The following is an 18856-nucleotide window of genomic DNA, read 5'->3' as shown; positions in this document are numbered from 1 at the left end:
TCAAAAACTAAGGGAAAATCCACAACCTACCCATCATAAGAGAATCAGGGCCAGCAAACATATCCTGTAGTCAATACACAGTCTTCTTTGCAGAGGCCAATTTCCATATGTTGTACGTTGAGTGACAGCCATGCAGTGAAGTTGGGGCCCCCAATTCAGGGCTTTAGTGGCACTGAAACCCCAAAAAAGGGAAAGGAGAGAAGGGGAAGGTAGAGCTCAGAAGGACCACCCAGAGAGCAGCATGATCAGAGACAAGCTCTGAACCAGGAGTAAGCCAATGTAACTTGCACAGAAAGAACTAAGCCAGAGAGTATTTTCTTCTAATGGAATATTTCATTGCCTATTTATTACAGTCTGGCAATGATAGTTTGAATTACTAGGCAGTGCACCTGCTGCTATCACTTCGCTCCCAGGTTCACCTATTAAGTTTCTACCGGGCGGAGAGTGCCTCTAAGTATTGTCTAGGCACTGTCTGGCTAAACACGCTCAGTTGCACAAGCAAGTTGTACTCTGCCAGGCTTAGTGCTGACTGGGGCAGATCCGGGAATAAGTTTATGACACGAAAGCAGCAGTTCATCTGTGGGGCTTGCCATGGTGGACGTTTATCATATACCATGGGGTCTTGAGCCTTCCCCTGTGACTCTGCCTGCTGCCCTAGTGCATTTGAGACAGTGCTGCAGTTGGTAAACACACCACAAGGCTGCAGTACCTCCAGGGGCGGCTTCTCCACTATAGCAGAGGAGCGTCGCCCACTGCTTTTAAGCAGTGTAAAGAAGAGAATATAAAATGATAATAACTTAAGGTTATTACCATTTTATGCTTCGTGGTGTGTCCTGCTGCTTTGCGGGCGGGGCTGCTCTGCTCGCGGAGTAAGGCAGGGAAGGAGTTGTTCGTCCACTCCTAAGTGCGCCATGACTGTTTGGTCGGCCCTCTCGGACTGCCCAAACCAGTCATGCGCACTTCCCTGTTCTCCATGCAGGCTGCATTACAACCTGCATGGAGAACATGCCCACCCCTCCAGCCCCTGGCTGAGTGCCGTGTCACGGCGCTCAGACCAATCACAATGCTGCATTGCAGCATTACGATTGGCTTAGGGGAGGGAGCGTGGCTGCCTGCTTCCTGTTCCTGTAGTCAAAGACAGGAGAGCAGGAGCAGTGATGCGGGACTGGCCTCAAGGTAAGTTTATGTTTTTTTTTTTGCCCCATGCAACACCACCCGCGATACTCCCCCCTCCCCCGCAACCCCCTTGCCACCCCTGCGCCCACCCCCCCACCCGCAAGCCATGCCAGCCACCTCTGAGTACCTCGCATGAGCTGCATGGTAGAAGCCAACTTGGTATGGATCCAGCAATCATGTAATGATCAGTGTATTGATCAATTTCCCATAATTTCATACCAGCACACATTGGAGACTATCTTAGTCCCAGGTTCTTACAGGCAAATACAAGGACCTGTTAGTACAGTGGCTGTGTTGGTTGTAGTGAAATGAAAAGAGTATAGATTATTAAAATGGATTCTTCCAAAGAAATGGAAGAAAGAGACTACACCACTTCTTTCTTTATACTAATTGAACCCCAAAAACCCCAGGTCTGCCACACCATAGGCAATTCCGCAATACAATGTACCTGAGGTTTTATGGGAGTTGCTGGCAACTGATTCACTCAGCTCTTGTGAGTAGTGTTTGACTATCATGGATGTCCACAGCTCTTGAAGCAGAGCAACCTGCCCTCAATGAAATGTTTGCAGCAAAGCTGAAAAAGGTCTGTGGAGTATATCTGGGGGTGACTAAAAGAAAAAAAAAGTTGTGGCATCAAGCATATGGTACAATGGAGAGTTGTATCCAACTTTCAAGATAATGTTTCAAAGAGTAGTATCCACACAGCTCCACACAATGAAGCTCCTTGAGCTGGTCTTAGAGGGCCAGTCCAAAGAGGTGAGACCTGAACCTCAAAAAGAACATGAGGTCTCTGTGGAAACAGACCACAAGGAGACAGAAAACATGGGGAAGAAAAGACACGCAACCACATGCAAAGTTATAACCAATGGCTTAATTCAGACACATCAGATGAGAGCCTAGAAAACTAACACCATCTTTAACTGCACCCTCTCTCCACACTCCAGAAAAGTTTTCCAATTCCAAAGAATTAGGGCCAGTGATATATTAAACTATCACCCACTCACTTGGGAGTAACTTTGCTCTAACACACACCCTCACTTAACTTCAGCCATAAGTACGGATAACGAGGATAAATCACGAAACACAGAGAATCATCTTGACTCAGGTAGAACCAAGGGTCAAAAAACAGATATGACCCTCAATCGTGTTGAGAAATGGAGCAATTCCATGACAACCACTCAGTGAGGATGGGTCACTCAGCTCAGGGGTCTAACTCTACCAGATCTCTATTAAAACAAAAGGGTGGACAGGGTGCTCTAACATCCAGTCACAGCATGGTCAGGGACAGCCTCTGAGTAAGGAGTAAATCAGTGACACCTGAATAGAGGAAGTAACGTTTTGTAACATTTTGTCCTGACCGTCTAATGTCTGCATGTGTATTGCCCTTCAGTTGATGTGCGATCCATCAGCTGTGCCTGTTCTGAGATGGAGTCTCACTTCTTCAACTAGGTATAATGATCTACACACCGGATTATGAGTTGACATTTAGGGCTAGTGTGGAATCGTGCATGGTCTGGATATCGTAAATGATGTGACTTTTTCGAGTGCCAGATGCAGTCTGAACTAAATGCATACTACCCATGTCTCCATGAGAAGCATATATATGCATAATGAATCTAAATGGATCGAATTTGCATAATCAGTGGATATCCTGAATAACTAGCTAGGAGCTGTCTCTACAGTGGACACTCCTAAGCTAGGCTTTCTATTGAATCCATCATTTGATATTGGCAGTTAACATGTCTAACGTGCATGTATTGACAGCTGGCATGTATAGCGTCACTCGATTGGCAAGTAGCATGTCTAGAATGCCCCAACTGGGATTTAAATTGTTTAACATATCCCAATTGACAGTTGCCAGTTATAACATGTCTGTGTGGGCAATTAGAATGACTGTCCGGGCACTTCGTGTGTCTAGCATGGCATTTCTGTATTGGTAGTTGGCATGTCTTGTGTGTCTGTTTTGGCAGTTACTGTATCTATTGTGTCTCTGTTGACACTGAACATGTCTAGCGTCTGCAGTTAGCATAGCGATATTGAAAATTAGTGTCTAGCATGACCACATTGGAGGCAAGTGTGTCTCACATGTTCTTAATTGCAGTTAGAATCTCTAGAAAGTCTATTTGCAGTTAGTGTGTTCAGCTTGTACATGTGGGCAATTAGCCCGTCTAAAATGTCCTTGTTGGCAGTTAGCCTGTCTAGCTTCTCTGTTTTGGATGGTAGCGTATCTTGCTCAACTGCATTAGCATGTCTAACATATTCGCATTGGTTGTTAGCATTTACAGCATGTCTGTGTGGGCAACTAGCATATCTAGTATACCTCTATAGACGGCTAGCATGTCTTTCATGTCTGTATTGGCACCTGGAATCTAACATGTCTGTGTTAGAAGTTAGCATGTATAGCATGTCAATGTTGACAGTTAATGTATGTAGTATGTTTTATTGACAGTGTGTATCATGTCTACATTGGCAGTTAGCATTTACAGCATGTCCGGATTTGCATTTAGCGTATCTAGCACATTGTTACCGGCTGCATGTATAGCATAGCTGCCTTATATTATATTCATACATGAGCAATCCATACCCAGTGCAAACTTGGATGCATAATTTTTTGTAGAACAGCGGTTCTCAGCGGATTCCTTCAAAGCATTCAATGAATATGTAGTGAAATCATTGTGCAATCAATGCGTTATCTTGCCGTATGACCAACACCATAGTCTCTTATTTCATTTAATATCACGTTCACAAGCAGCAATTAGTAAACACCATTTTGTGAATATCAACAGACAATTCCAGAAAATGTGCAATGCGTTCCAAGTGAAGGAGGAAGACCCACACGAGTAAGAGAGCAAAGAGGAGGGTCAAAAACTTGAAATTGTATGTTTGCAGACTAACAGCCAAGAATCATATCATTAGCAGTGACTGTATTTCATGCCTGAACCTAAACTTAATCAGGATTAACCATCAATTGATTTGCTGTATTTGTAGACACGTTTCTACCCTTAGCGTTGATGTCAGAGTCTCATCAGAACATCCATGATGATGGACCAGGGGTTAGTTCAACCCGTGAGTAACAGGGAGGGCAAGATGTACCTTCATGGCACTTGCTTATTCTTCATGCCGGAATGCACCAAAGTGAGTTTTGTCCCAGGTAGATCCAATCGCCAGGGTTAGCCATAGTCCCAACGTTTGAACCCAGGGCCAATATCAGGAAGAAATTACCCATCTGGTTAGACATTGCTAATTGCAGTCTGTGGCCTTATCCATAATCAGGTCCAGGGCTTTGTAAATATACAATAACAGCTTGGTAAGAGTGGCCTTCACTGCCCAGTGAGGTAACGGTGAGCATTGGCACCCAGCACTTCTAGAACGGCTCTGTTAGCAGTTAGCATATATGGGATGTCTCTGTTGAATGTTAGCACATCTAGCATGCTGTATTGACAGCATGTCTTTATTTACAGTCAGCATGTCTAGCATTCTTAATTTGCAGTTAGCATGTCTAGCATGTCTTTATTGATAGTTAGCATGTCTTTATTTACGGTTAGCATGTCTAGCATTCTTAATTTGCAGTTAGCATGTCTAGCATGTCTTTATTGATAGTTAGCATGTCTTTATTTACGGTTAGCATGTCTAGCATTCTTAATTTGCAGTTAGCATGTCTAGCATGACTTTATTGATAGTTAGCATGTCTTTATTTACGGTTAGCATGTCTAGCATTCTTAATTTGCAGTTAGCATGTCTAGCATGTCTTTATTGATAGTTAGCATTTCTTTATTTACAGTTAGCATGTCTAGAATGTCTTTGTTTACAGTTAGCATGTCTTTATTGATAGTTTCTTTATTTACAGTTAGCATGTCTAACATGTCTTTATTTACAGTTAGCATGTCTAACATGACTTTGTTTACAGTTAGCATGTCTTCATTGATAGTTAGCATGTCTTTATTTACAGTTAGCATGTCTAGCATGTCTTTGTTTACAGGGAGCATGTCTAGCTTGTCTTTATTGATAGTTAGCATGTCTTTATTTACAGTTAGCATGTCTAGTATGTCTTTATTTACAGTTAGCATGTCTAACATGTCTTTATTTACAGTTAGCATGTCTAGCATGTCTTTATTGATAGTTAGCATGTCTTTATTTACAGTTAGCATGTCTAGCATTCTTTATTTGCAGTTAGTATGTCTAGCATGTCTTTATTGATAGTTAGCATGTCTTTATTTACAGTTACAATGTCTATGCCTACAGATAGCATGTCTAGCATGTCTTTATTGATAGTTAGCATGTCTTTATTTACAGTTAGCATGTCTAGCATGTCTTTGTTTACAGTTAGCATGTCTAGCATGTCTTAATTGATAGTTAACATGTCTTTATTTACAGTTAGCATGTCTAGCATGTCTTTGTTTACAGTTAGCATGTCTAGCATGTCTTTATTGATAGTTAGCATGTCTTTATTTACAGTTAGCATGCCTAACATGTCTCTGTTTACAGTTAGCATGTCTAGCATGTCTATGTTTATAGTTACCATGTCTTTATTTACAGTTAGCATGTCTAACATGTCTTTGTTTACAGTTAGCATGTCTATGTCTTTATTGATAGCATGTCTTTATTTACATTTAGCATGTCTAACGTCTTTATTTACAGTTAGCATGTCTAGCATGTCTATTTACAGTTAGCATGTCTAGCATGTGTTTGTTTACAGTTATCATGTCTAGCATGTCTTTATTGTTAGGTAGTATGTCTTTATTTACAGTTAGCATGTCTAACATGTCTTTGTTTACAGTTAGCATGTCTAGCATGTCTCTGTGTCCAGTTACAGTATATCCCTAATGGCTGGTAGCATGCCTGATCTGGGGGGTGGGTGGGGGGGGGGGGGGGTTACCTCCTCTTGTGACAGGTAATAGCAGAAAGTGGAGTCCACAGCAGGTGGGGTTCAATCTGCCCCTTCCCTTGGTATTGGTAAGATAGCATGAACCTGGCTTGAACTGGCAGTGGTTTCACCGTGACCCGGAGGCACATTATTCACATTCTAAAAACACTCTGAAGCTCAATGCAGGTTTCAGGTAATTTGCAAGCTCCGCGCCTGAAAGATACTGAATCGCAGCGCACCTCGCTCCCTCTGAATACACACAAAGAGTATTTTGAATGTGCAGAGCTACATGGGAGGGAGAGGGGGGGGGGGCAGGCCTGGATTAGGCACAGCCTTCATCATGCAAATGTAATCACTGTCTAAACACAGCCGTGTAAAGGGCGCCTCTCACCCTTTGTTGAATTAAGGAGCGATGCTGATAATGGTCAGCAAACATTATTTACGTCCATGAATGTTCAAAGAGCTCAGCTGCACCTGAGATTGGCAGTACTTTCAGACGCCCAATTTCTCCGCAAAACGATTTGTAATTTTGTTCAGCTTTTCAGATGACTCCTCGGAATTTTGGGCTCAGTGGAAATATTTTTTTTTTTAATTCAGCAGCATTTAAAGTCTGAGATTTACTCACACAACACTTAAGAAATGTACAGTATGTTAGCCCGATGGAGGAACGTGTTCAGTGCACAACATGGCCAGTGTCGCCTTCCCCAAAGAAAACCACAGGAGCCAAGAGCAGTTACCAACACGTCTTTATTCAATCGTGTCTGCTCACAACTGATAGCTAACTTTCCCTTTCCTGTCTGGGTCCCCGCCCTTTCCTGCCTTGCCTGCTCTGTCCCTAACTGTGGTCAGGCACAACGATATGACACCTCCCCCCTTTGTACAAAAGTCTTACTGTCTCTCAGATTTCTTCAATCAGACGCGCTGGTCGCTTGGCATGTCGTCGGGGGCGACTGAGCTGTTCTGGAGTCCTGCTTCAGGGGCTCGCAGATTCTTCATGTCTTGCTGGACTGGGATGCTCTCAGTCACTGTTCTCACCTTGACTCACCGAGTCAGTGGATGATTCACGTCTTCGGATATCATCGTGGCCGCTGGAGTTGCATTTCTTGAAATGTGAGATATTTCGGGTTATCCGCTTGTGATCGGCCTCTGCTGTAATCATAGTCCCTTTCCGGCTGCAAACTCTCAACGGATGAGCGAGATAACGACTGTCTGCTTTCGTTCTTCGGTCACGCCTAACCATCACCCAATCTCCTTCTCGGATGTCTGTGTGTTTCGCATGTCTGCGGTGGTCAGCGTAGGTCTTCATTTTCAGTTTCTTTTCATGGTCTATTTTAACCAGAGTGTCATGATCGATGGTCACAGTTCGAGATGGTATCGCACTGTCTAGTGTGGGTAGCCGGGTGCGAGGGATCCTACCCAGCATCAGGGTGGCTGGACATTGGTTCGTGGTGTTGTGGGGTGTGGTGCGATAAGCTCGCAGTACTTCATTTAGAGCTTGCTGGATATCTCGGCGGGCCAGTTCTGCTTGTTGGACGGCTTTCTTCAGAGTTCCCATAAAGCGCTCCACCATGCAATTGGCTTGAGGCCATAGGGGTGTGATCTTCTTGTGTTTGAAATTGAGGTGGTTTGCAAACTCAGCAAATTCATGACCATTGAATGGTGGCCCATTGTCGGATTTGACTCCCAGCGGAATACCCCAAGCCGCAAAGGTCTCATCAAGAACTGGTATTACTGCTGTTGCTTTGGTGGATGACACTAGGTGCGCAATCGGGAATCGAGAATATTCGTCCATAATGACGACGATGTATTGGCCTGATTTCAACGGCCCAAAGAAGTCAATGGCGATTTGTTGCCAGACCCCATCTGGTAACTCTGACATTTGCAAAGGGGCTGGCGGTTCATCACGACTCACTAGTTGACAGGAGGTGCAATCCTTGAGAGTGGCCTCCACCATCTGATCCAGTGACGGAAACCAGACACGTTCTCGTAGGGCCTTTTTGGTAGCGCTTATTCCTCTGTGGCCCTCGTGAGCCAAGTTGATCACTCCTTGCCGTAGTCTTTGTGGAATTACTATCCTCCCCCCTCTTAGCAGCAAACCATCCTCGCTGATAGACAGTTCTTCCTGGATGTGCTTGAATGCTACAAGTTCCTGGACGCCCTGAGCCGAGATCTGAGTTGTGTCTTTCACATGTCTCCATGAACAGTTGCGTATGCGAGTTATGACCTCTTGGAAGACGGGATCTTGGCTGGACGATTCACGGATTGCTTCCAGGGGTACTGTAGGCGGACACGCAGAGTCAATGACGAAATGGATGTACTCATCTGCTAACGAGGATTTCTCACTGGTGTGTGTCTGAGGGTTCCGGGACATGTAGTCCGCTGGATTTTCCGGCTTTCCTGGTTTGTGGATTATTGTGTACACGTAGTCCTGGAGTCGTAGTCCCCACCGTTCAATGCGCGGGGGCATTTTGGCTTTTGGATTGCCAAAGATGGTGATGAGAGCTTGGTGGTTCGTGATGATGGTGAAATGTTTACCATATACGAAGAGGTGGAAATGCTCGCAGGCCCATACCACAGCGAGACTCTCCTTCTCAGGTTGGGAATATGCCTTCTCGTGTCGGTGAGGCTGCGGCTGGCGTAGGCGATGATGTGGCGTTGATCAGAGTCTTCCTGGTATTGCGCCAAGATGGCACCCAGACCCACTGGACTGGCATCGACAGTGATTTCAGTCTTTTTCTTGGCGTCAAAACAGGCAAGGTTGATGGCAGCGCTGACAGTTTTTTTAATTTTGTTGAAGGAGTGCTAACAGGCATCTGTCCATAGGAATTGCTGGCCTTGACGGGTGAGTTCCCTGAGAGGATAGCTGATGGTAGTGTAGTCCCTAATGTAACGTGCACAGTAGCTTGCCATCCCTAAGAACGATCGAAGGTCACTGACATCACGTGGTTATGGGGTGTCTGCAAGGGCGGACACCTTTTCGGGGTCAGGTTTCATGCCATCTTTGGAGAACATGGGACCATAGAATTTCAGGGTCGATCTGTGGAACTCGCACTTGTCTGAGTTCAGGGTCAAGTTGGCGTTAAGTAGCGCGTGGCACACTCGATCCAGAGCGGTGTCATGTTCAGTTTGATCCTTTCCGAATACTAGGAGATCATCGCTATAGTTGAAAGCGTTTGGGATCCCTTGAATTACTCGCCGGATCGCCTCTTGGAAGATCTCGGCAGCCGAGGATATGCCGAAGTTTAGGCGTTTGTAACGGAATAGTCCTTGGTGGGTTGTAAAAGTTGTGATATACCACGACTTCTCGTGTAGTTCCAATTGATGGCAACCTTTATTGAGGTAAAGTTTTGAGAACACTGTGGCCCCATTGAGGCGGGCGATCATGTCGCTAATGTGTGGTCCGGGATGACGTTCCCTCTCGATAGCTGTATTGGGTGCGCGCATGTCCACACACAGGCGCACTTTGTTGTCCTGTCTTTTCTTGGGCACCACCACCACTGGTGACACCCATGGGGTTGGTCCTGATGTGCGTTCAATGATGTCTGTTTTTAGGAGGTCCTGGAGTTCATCATCTACTGCTTGTTGAAGGTGGAATGGCACCTTCCTGTGGTGTTGTGCCACTGGGGTCACTCGTTCGTCAATGTGTAGTTTCACTTTGAAATTGATTAAGTTTCCCCAGTCCCTTGAATAGGTTTGGAAATTTTGAGACGATGTCTGGGGCATCTTCGGTCATGTAGAGGAGGTCCACAAGTTTCAGGCGTTCCGCCGTTGGCAAACTGAGTAGACAGTCGGCCAGATCCGGGTCTTCCACAACGTGAACGTAGGCTGGAATCTGTAGGTCCTTGTATGACAGAGTCGTGCTGAAGCAACCTAGGCAGGGTAATGGTTTCCTGGACATCCAGGTATATATCCGCACAGCTGCAGGTTCTAGCTTTGGTCGTGGTTTCATGCTCTGATATTCAAGAGCACAGATGTAGTTTAAAGAGGCTCCTGAGTCCAATACGAATTTTGCAGGATGGTCTCCTATCTTGATATCTACTTTCGGGTATCTTTTTAGTCGGTCCGGATCTGAGACCATACAGATATATTCGTCACTGTCTTGTGACACTGGGGTGGGTAGTGATGATTCACTAGATGTCGATCTCCGTGATCGATATGAGCTGGTGGAACGGACACTTGACCGAATGAGCTTGAGGAGCGACCTTCTCTCCCTTTCACTGCATGAGCATGGTGGTGCGCGTTTGACCGCGATGTGGACGATCTTCGCCCCGACTGTCGAGCTTGGCAGGCAACTTCGAAGTGGTTCTCTCTTCCACAGCGGTGACATCGCTGACCAATGGCTGGACATTGTCCTGAGTGGGGGTAATCTTGGCCGCACCGGTAGCATGTTGGTGCTGTCTTGTGAGACTTGGAGTGTCGCGACTCGTGACGTGACGATGTCCTTGGCACGAGTAGGTTTATTTGACTTGCGACGGTCTGTCCAGTGTTTTTTTTCTTTGTGATCTTGCAGTCTGAAGGCTTGTTCCTTCCTTCCAGTCTTGTTGACTTCCATTTTCTTTGCATGGTCTTCTGCTTGATCGTTGATTCGTGTCATTTCCTCGATTTCCTCAAGAGTGTAGTGTTTCTTTAGTAGTCGCCGATGTAGTGATTCAGACTGGCAACCTTCGATTATGCGCAGTCGCAGCGCGTCTTCGGTGCTAAAGGCGTCAAACTTGCAATGTCGGGCTAGCCGCCGGATGCGCACGATGAAGTCGCACATGTGTTCATCCTTTTCCTGGGTAGCTAGATTAAAGGTGTAACGCTCGTAGTCCAAGTTGCGCTTATGTAAAAACCTCAGATCAAGAGCTCCTTTTACGTCATCATAAGAAGTGGTGTTTTCGGCAGGTAGTTCTTTAATGATTTGCGCAATGTCCTTTCCCACCAAAGTCCGCAAAGCTATTAGTTTTTACTTAGGATCTTGCACCTGAGACCCGGTCATATAGTCCTCGAAGTCCTCAGCCCAGCTCTTCCACTTGGGCCCCATACTATTTCCGGACGTCAACTCTAAAGGGTCTGGTGGCCGCAGGTAGGGTACCCCCATGAGTGGGTGTGGAGACGGTGCAAGTGGTGGTGGCGGCGTGGCCAGAGATGCTGCTCCTCCTCCTGGAGCGCCCGTTGCTGCTGCTCCCCCTCCTGGAGCGCCCGTTGCTGCTCCTCCTCCTGGAGCGCCTGTCGGGTTCGTGACAGACATTGCGGCTTGATCAAGTCACTCAGCGGGCTATTATTTGAATTATTCTGCAGAGGTGAGTCAGTATTGCTTGGCCCCGATGAATTTCCAGCAGTTTTAATGTTAAATTTTAATGTTGCCTGACTCCAAAATGGCCGACACCAAAAATCCAATGGGTGCCTATGGCTGGTGCCTGATTCTAAGATGGCCGCCGTTCGGGACACGTGGTTCCCACTTGTTTCACAGTTGCCACAGTTAAAGTCTCTTATTTCAAGATGTGCCACATTCAGCTCAGTTCAGGCAGACTTTCTAGCGCTCGGGACTCACCCCCACGCGCTTGGCTTCAGCTGGCCGGTTTCGGGACGTTTCCCAGCGTCCTTGCTGCTTCGCGCCGATTTCTCTCCATAGGCGGGCAGTTACTGAATGATTGCAGAGTCAGGTAGACTCCAGGCTGCAATCGGATAGCGCAGGCACTTCTTGAGGCAATGAAAACTGCCGCGCTCTTGGGCAGCAGTCAACCGCGACGTGTGGAGCGTCTTCCTTCTTTTTCGCGCTCCTTGCACACCACGCTGACACGGGCTGCAGGCTCGCTGTTTCGGCCGTTCACGGACGGCGGGGACTTCAGGCGTGTGGGGCTTCAGTATTCATCCCACCCTCGTCGCCAGTGTCGCCTACCCCAAAGAAAACCACAGGAGCCAAGAGCAGTTACCAACACGTCTTTATTCAATCGTGTCTGCTCACAACTGAAAGCTAACTTTCCCTTTCCTGTCTGGGTCCCCGCCCTTTCCTGCCTTGCCTGCTCTGTCCCTAACTGTGGTCAGGCACAACGATAGCGGGATTGTCATTCAGGATACTTCTGAATATGACAAAGTATGTATGACACTCTTGAATGACAGGACCAACTACTCGCCCCTTTCCACAGACCCGACCACAGAAATGAAAACACGCATAGCAACCTTTGTACGAGAGGCGGAGACTAATGAGCATATCTCCCCACATGAAGCTGCATATTTAATGGCAGGAGGTCCAACGATCCCCTACTTCTACACTTTGCCGAAAACACATAAAAATGTGCTACCACCTCCAGGTCGGCCTATCGTGTCTGGAATCGGCTCAGTGTTGGAACCATTATCTTCTTTCTGCGACCACTATCTCAAACCGATAGTGCAGAACTCCAGCACCTACCTGAAGGACACAAAAAGTCTACTCAGACTACTTAAAGACATCTCTTTTGTACAAGACTCTGTCATACTGGTCACTATGGACATAGAGAGTCTTTATACCAGCATCCCCCAGGAAGAAACATTACGGGTACTGGCCAAAGCACTAGACACAGTCAACTGGGAGTACACCACCCCAAAGGAATTCATTTTACAATGTGCAAGGATGGCACTCAGAGAAAATTATTTCGAATATAAAGGACAACTATACCTTCAATGCACAGGGACCTCAATGGGGAGTACCTTTGCTCCTAGCATAGCAGGGTTGTATGTGTACGACTTCGAGACCAAGCATATTTTGCCCACAACAAACCCTTTTGCCTCCTCCATAGGCCTATGGAGGAGGTATATTGACGATATTCTCCTCCTGTGGACAGGAAATGAAGACAGTCTTACTCAGTTCCTGAGCTGGGTTAATACTCTTGACCCTTACTTGAGATTCACTCACAATCATAGTAAAGAATCAATTGTCTTCCTTGACGTAGTGATAAGGATAGAGGGTACAACTCTCACCACTGTGACCCATCACAAGCCTACAGCAAAAAATAATCTCTTGGAGTTCAATAGCTTCCACCCAAGACCCCTGCGAGAGAATTTGCCCTATGGACAATTCCTTCGCCTGAGAAGGAATTGTAGTAACACTACTGACTATAAAATCCAGGCTAAAGAATTGACAGAAAAATTAAAACAAAGAGGATATCAGCAAGGAATCCTCAACAAAGGCCAGACCCGGGCACGCAATCAACCTCGCGATGCCCTCCTTGAGGAGAATGTGAAGACAAACACAGAGGCGCCACTTACATGTGTAACCACCTACAGCACCCTGTCAGACAACGTAAAGAAATCCATCAATAAAAATTGGAGAATAATCACAAGCAACATGAGTGATTGGGAGAAACCCCTCTTCTCCTTCAAAAAGGTCAGGAGCCTCAAAGATGCCTTGGTACATACTAGACCTTTACCAGGCACACCATCCACACTCATCAGGTCTGTTACAGAACCGTGGCACCTGCCTCCCATTACTGGTCATTTTCCATGTACTGACTGCAGTGTTTGTCATCTTACCACCCACACCAAACAACTCAATTTGGAACCCGGCAAAGTATGGATTCAAAAATCTCATACCAACTGTAATTCTGCTAATGTTGTCTATTTGATTACTTGCCCATGTGCGAAACGCTATGTTGGAATGACAACACGAAAAGTAAAAACACGCATTGGGGAACACCGCAGCAACATTCGTTGCAAAAAGGTCACAACTAAACTCAGTAAACATTTTTTGCAGGCACATCACACCCCAAATGATATGACCTGGACAATCATTGAGCAGGTCAACAACCCCAGGAACAGAGACACCATCCTGTTTGAGAAAGAACAGCGCTGGGTATACAGACTCAGTACCCACATTCATGGGCTGAATGACCAAATACCTTGGACTAGTGTCTTAAAACATTAGGTTTTTTCATGAGCCATGTCTGTTACTTGTCACTTCCTATTTAGGTGCTGCTTGTCTAACTCTTTTCAACACCCCGAGTCTGGGCTGAACCCTTATACCATGAGATCCATGCTTCTTGAACCATGCAATCAGAGGGCTCTGAGTACACTGAGCAATCACTCTGTAGTAATATGGAATAAATCTTAACCCGATACCATACCTGACTAACCCTGCCGCAACCAGTGCTGAAGCATGTAGTTAACAACCCCATTATACTGTGTGTCAATATCCCAGTATATTTTTAATACAACAATTAATTTGTTGTACCAGTAAACCGTTTTCATCAGTCACTACCATGTGTAACACCTCTGACCAGGTTACTTTGGCTATGATTGTCATTACAACCGAAACTTGCCTCTTATTCCTCATGGTCAAGTCGTCAGGGTTTTGCTTTCCAAGCCTCGTTTTCATTTTGCAAAGAAATCCCGCTTTGAAACTACCTCTCGTGGGATTACGGGACTTGTATTCCAAGCCTCGCTTTGAATAACCAGCTCCCATTGGCCCGCGCTCTGTCACCTCCCTCATAATACCGGGCTCGCCCTTCGCTCAGGATCCACGAGATCCAGAGAGGGAACAGCTAGGTACCGAGAGGGTGCAGAGCGTTGCGGGCGTAAGAACCATTCGTTGGACATTTCTAATCAGATAAGTCCTGTGCTCGAGATTCTGCCAGATCTCTAAATCCTCTGTGTTTGTTTGTTGTTTCCTTCCTAAAATAGGGTGTGCCATTGTCGCTCCCACCCCCCTCCTGAGTTCTATGGGGCGTGGTTCACTTTTTATACAAGTGAGGAGTGTTTACCTTGTACGCTCATTTATTTGTGTGCCTGATCAAAACTACAAGTCACGGCCAGCAGAGTTATCGCTATTCACACTGCTGCTCTGCTTTTCCGCTTAACACTTCGGGGATAACCTCCCCGTCGCCCTACTATAGGTAGCCAAGTAATAACGGGCAGCCACTTCCGGCTCCCCGCACGGATGGACTTAACACTGTAAGTCTCCACTTATTATCCTGTTGCCCTATTATACGTGCAACAGATCGCGCTGGATTACACTTCTCAGCGCTAGTTGAGGCCCACCACTCCGGCATGTGGCACAACTATTTCTTTGTATCCCATGCATTTCGGCCACGCCCTTTGATAGGTGTGCCAGCACGTATCACGCCACTAAGTTACATCAATTGCCATGTAAAATGATCAATATTGATTGTTTTTTGTTTGTTTATTTGTCTGTTTGTCTCACCATTTGTCCACAGACTTCTAGGTTCCTCGTAACAGAGGTAATTCCCCAGACTTATTAGTTTGTATCTTTTTAATGCACCTTTTTTACACATAGTGCTATTTTTAACTTTCACCGCCTTTGGCAGGGTGGGCCTTAGCGCGCCCATACCTGTTAAGGTGACACTCGCAAACTGGTCCTGAAGAAAGCCCTGTAAAGTCACACATACCACGGGCAGAAACATGTTGACCTTTCTTTAACAGGGAAACACCAGTATATTCTATTTGGTTAGTTTTCCCTACACATAGTGAGTTTTTAATATGTCGGGTTGACCAGCCAATAAATGATTTTTTGGTACAATCTCGGACATTTTTAAATTCACCTTTTTTCACACTTTACCCTCACAAGAACCTGCTCCACAGTCTCCTGGCGTCGCAGCACACCGGGGAGGTATTCGATCTCTCCCGGTGGACCCGATGATGAAGCATGTCACCACTAGGGTGAGTGAGGGTTTCCTGAAAAAATCCTGTATTTTTTCTTGAAATTGGTCTGTTCATCTGACCACTAACAACTGGCCTCAATTCTCACGTGCTATAACGCTTCTCTGACGGACACTCTTCCTTTGTTTATTTGATAACTGACTGGGGTCTAAGAGTGCCCTGTAACCCTATCTCTCCCTTTGTTGATTGACAACGATATGACAGCCAGCCTTAAAATGTTTTAAAGTAAAGAAATATAGAGATAACAAATCAAAAAATACAAATGCATTCACATTGGAAGTTGAATAATTTCTGATCTTGGGGAGGGTTAGCTAATTGGTGCCGTGCCGTGAGGTCGACCTGACCTACAGCCATGGCCGGACTGGGAACTGAACGCAGCCCTGGCAAATTTTGCTAGACCAGCCCCCTTCCGGCGCGTTGCGAGCAAGCCAGCGAACGAGTCCGACCAGTATTAGGGAGTTTGGGGGGGGGGTTCTCCCCTTAGAAAATTTTGGGAAAAGACAGACCAAAATTGTGCATTTTACAGCACATTTTTCATAACATAATTCATTGTTTCAACTTTCAAAGCACAGTAAATAGTAGATGATGACCTTAAAAAGCACCAGGTAACCCACCCAGTCATATGTGCACCCATAGACGTTCTTACAGAGAGCACCAAAAATAGACAACAGTAGTGAATCAGAGAGAACAAAGTAAAAGTGAGACCAGCCCCCATATGGTGTGTAGCGAGCAAGCGCAATGAGCAACCACTACTAGGAGGAGTTTGGGGGGTTCTCCCCCAAGAAAATTTGGGATACAGAAAGGCCAAAAGAATAAATTTTTCAAAACATTTTTCATTACATATTATAGCCTTATAGCCAGCTGTAGCTGGCTATACTGGCTATTAAAGGCCCGCTCCAGCGTTAAAGGCCCGAACTGAAGGCCCAGCTACAAAGGGCTATAAGGCTATTAGAACATTCTGCTACTAGAGGGCAGAATGTTCTATCAAATAAAACAAAGGCTTCAGGGAGCCCGAGGGGATTGAAATCCCCTCAGGCTCCCTGAAGCTTTTGTTCACAGCCACAGCAAAGACAATCATTGGAATGTTGGAGCTCCGGGCTTATTCCAGCCATTGTAAGCCCAGAGCTACTCCATTGTTTTCAATGGAGCTCCCAACATTCCAATGTTCTAATAGATAGTATTATAGCCTTTATAGCCCGCCGTAGCGGGCTATACCAGCTATTAAAGGCCCGCTCCCGCAGTAAAGGCCCGAGCCGAAGGCAAGTGACTTTAACAAGGGACTGGGACTTTATTAGCCGGTATAGCCCTGCTACAAAGGGCTATAAGGCTATTAGAACATTCTTCCACTAGAGGGCAGAATGTTCTAACAAATAAAACCAAGGCCTCTCGAAACTCAAGGGGATTTGACTCCCCTCGAGCTCCAAGAGGCCTTTGTAAAACATTAGAATGTTGCTCTGCAGGCCTTTACCGGCCCTTAGAAGCATGGAGCACTCCAGTGTCTACAATGGAGCTCCCAATATTCCAACATTCTAAAAACTTTTAAAGCATAGTAAATGATTACCTTATGGAGCACCAGGATACCCAGTCATAAATCACAGACATTCCTACAGAGAACACTAAAAAATGAAATGTCGAGCACGAAACATGAATTTAAATATAACCAATTTATTCTTAATATAAAATAGTAAAAAGACATTTAAAAACGCACCTAACTTCTTTTTTTTTAATATCTTTATTCAATTTTTCAACAAACAAAACGCCCCTCCCATACCCACCCCCACCCTCCCCTGTCAGACCGTAATACAAACAAATCCTTGATTCGTCATACATTATATCCTTATTTGTCAACTTATTACAGAGTACAATTATTACAGTTTTCATAATTGTTCCAAATTTCATTTTTCAAAAGGATATCCCAATTAGCAAAGTATTATCCGGACTTAAAAAAATAGTCTTCCTTCGATTATAGGTTATCTTGAGACTGACACCAGTCTAATAGGGGGGACCAGATTGTCACCCCTTTTCTACGCTGTCTTCTACCCGTCCGTTTATAGATAGCGACTTCAATATTAGATATTGCTAACAGCCTGCCTATCCACTGCTGGAAGGAAGGGGCCACAGGATCCAGCCAAGCTGAGGCAATACAGATTCTTAAAACTGCCATAGCAATAAAAATAAATTTGTCCCCTGCACTTGCATTACTGTGGTCTGCCGCTCCTAGTAATATAACATCACTAGAAAGTACTATTTCAGTTTGGAGTATGTCGGTCAGAAATTTCTCTATCTCTTTCTTTAAAGATGTTAGTTCGACACAATTGGCTAAGATATGTATGCTGTCAGCGTTAAATAGGTTACATCTTGGACAGCAGGTCCCCTTTCCACTCCCCCACTTAGCAAAAATCAGGCATATAGTATAGAAAGAAACAGGTTTTAAAAAACTGTGCTTGTAATTTCGTTGACATCTGAATAGATTGGGACATGGAGTATGTGTAGTTAAATTCTTCGTTAGACATTCCTACTTTTTCCTGCCACTTCTGTGCAGTTTTTTCCAAATCATCAGGGAATACTGCATTAATGAGAAAGTATATTTCCCCAATGGTGCTTGTTTTAGTGTGAGTTAGTTTCTCCACAATATCCACTTTCTCTAATTGTGCCCTTCCCCCCACCTTTCGTAACAAAAAATCTCTGATTGGGAGATATTTAAAAAAAATCCCGCCAGTCCAAGTTGTAATCTTTTTTTATTTCTTCAAAAGATTGTACTCCTGTAGCGGAAAGGAGGCAGCCTATCTGAACAATTCCAGCCTCTTTCAAATTGTTTATACAGCTACCTCTAAAAATGTCCGGGAGGATTGGGTTATCACTTAAAGGAGTGTAAAATATATTCGTCCAATGCCCAGCGTTCTTCTTACCGTTTTCAAAACTTTAAACCCACTATAAAGTGTTTTATACCTGACTTTTTTGTGGTAGCTATCATGCAGGTGTGGCCATAGGTATCCTCTGCTCTTGCTACCTAAAATCAGTTGAAAGATAGATGGAGTGTTGTCCCCGAGTCCCTCCGCCCCCTCCAAGTTCTGTATTAACTCTCTGCTATATAACAGAACCAAAGCCCAATAATATGCTTTTAAGTTTGGGAGCGCTAAGCCTCCCCTATCCTTAGAGAGGGTAAGAAGTTTATAGGCCCGC

General features: G+C 45.2%; 1 protein-coding gene across 2 annotated transcripts in view; it reads left to right on the top strand.

Annotated features, from left to right (window-relative positions):
• The window catches only part of CAPN8 (calpain 8), a 204115-nt gene that overhangs the window by 59043 nt on the left and 126216 nt on the right, over nucleotides 1-18856 (top strand). The gene's annotated exons all lie outside the window — the stretch shown is intronic.

Source organism: Lissotriton vulgaris, chromosome 6, assembly GCF_964263255.1.
Source record: "Lissotriton vulgaris chromosome 6, aLisVul1.2, whole genome shotgun sequence".
NCBI classification, from domain to species: Eukaryota; Metazoa; Chordata; class Amphibia; order Caudata; family Salamandridae; genus Lissotriton; species Lissotriton vulgaris.
The sequence above is the reverse complement of the archived record's forward strand: the minus strand, read 5'-3'. Positions and strand labels throughout refer to the sequence as shown.